General features: G+C 41.6%; 1 pseudogene; it reads right to left on the bottom strand.

The window, feature by feature from the left end:
* Nucleotides 1-348: 348 nt before the first annotated feature.
* Nucleotides 349-1,289, bottom strand: LOC101048163 (olfactory receptor 9K2-like; annotated as a pseudogene).
* Nucleotides 1,290-1,501: the final 212 nt, after the last annotated feature.

Here is a 1,501-nt window from a genome sequence, read left to right as displayed (position 1 = left end):
GCATCAAAATAAATAATGTCAATAATGTATTATATAACACATTAAATAGGCCAGGTGCTAAGGCTCACACCTGTAATCCCAACACTGTGGGAGGCCAAGGCAGGCAGATTGCCTGAGGTCAGGAGTTCAAGACCAGTCTGGCCAACATGGTGAAACCCCATCTCTACTAAATATACAGAAAAATTAGCTGGGTATGGTGGTGTATGCCTGTAATCCCAGCCTGGGCGACAGTGCAAGACTTCATCTCAACAAATAATTAATTAACTTGAACTTTAAATGCCTACATCTAGAAAATCAGGCAGTAAAAGATAATTGAGACAAGAAACAGAAAAACAAATAAAAGCAGATTTAGAGTAAAATTTTTTTCTTCCATAAGACTTTTTTCACGGCATCTTTAACATCCTTATTTCTTAAAGAGTAGATTAAAGGATTCAACATAGGTGTGAACAAAATGTAACATACTGAAGCCACTTTACGAAGCTCAGCGTTGTTTGGAGGCGTGAGATACACAAAAGAGACAGTTCCATAGAGCAAACTTACAACCCCCAGGTGGGAGCTGCAAGTGGAGAAGGCTTTCTTCCTCCCTTCACTGGAGCGGATCTGTAAAACTGTGGACACGATGTACATATAAGACACCACAATAACAACAATTGTGGGCAAAATAATGAGGACAGCCAGACTAAGTGACACCATCTTATTCATGAAGACATTGGAACAGGAGATCTTTTCAGTCGGGTTGGAATCACAGTAGAAGTGATCAATGACTCGGGAGGCACAGAAAGACATAGAGAATGTGACACTGATTTGAAGGATGGAACTGACCCAGCCACAGAGGTAGGAACCAGCCACCAACTGGATACAGACACTTCTTGACATGCGAACAGAGTAGAGGAGTGGGTTGCAGATGGTAATGAAGCGGTCATAGGCCATGGCTGCCAGAACAAAGGCCTCGTTACCATGAAAAGTGCGTAAAGGAACAGCTGTGCCACACAACCTGCAAAGGATATGGTCTTTTTCTGAGATAGGATGTTGACCATGGCTTTGGGTACAGTAACAGTAGAGTAGGAGAGATCAATGACGGAAAGATTGCCTAGGAAGAAATACGTTGGTGCATTCAGCCGGGGATCAGTCACAATGATGCCAATCATGCTAAGGTTTCCCAGAAGAACCATCCCATAAATAATCAGGAATAGTAGGAAAAGGAGACTGTGGAGCTCTGGACGAACTCTGATGCCTACAAGAATGAAGTCAGTCACTTCTGAATGGTTGTCTCCTCCCTTGTCACCCATAGCAAATTTCTGCTTCAAGGTATAATAGAAAGTCAGCAAATAAATGTTCTGCACTTTCTCTACTATAACGAAAACACTTAACATTAAAGAAAACTTTATAGTTGGCATATGCCTTCATTGTCCCATTGCATTTACACACATGAGCAAATGAAAGATGAGAGATATTTTGACTTGCCTAAGGTAATACAACTAGCTAACAATGGAGGTTGGAC

Source organism: Saimiri boliviensis, chromosome 7 (genome assembly GCF_048565385.1).
Source record: "Saimiri boliviensis isolate mSaiBol1 chromosome 7, mSaiBol1.pri, whole genome shotgun sequence".
NCBI classification, from domain to species: domain Eukaryota; kingdom Metazoa; phylum Chordata; class Mammalia; order Primates; family Cebidae; genus Saimiri; species Saimiri boliviensis.
The sequence above is the reverse complement of the archived record's forward strand: the minus strand, read 5'-3'. Positions and strand labels throughout refer to the sequence as shown.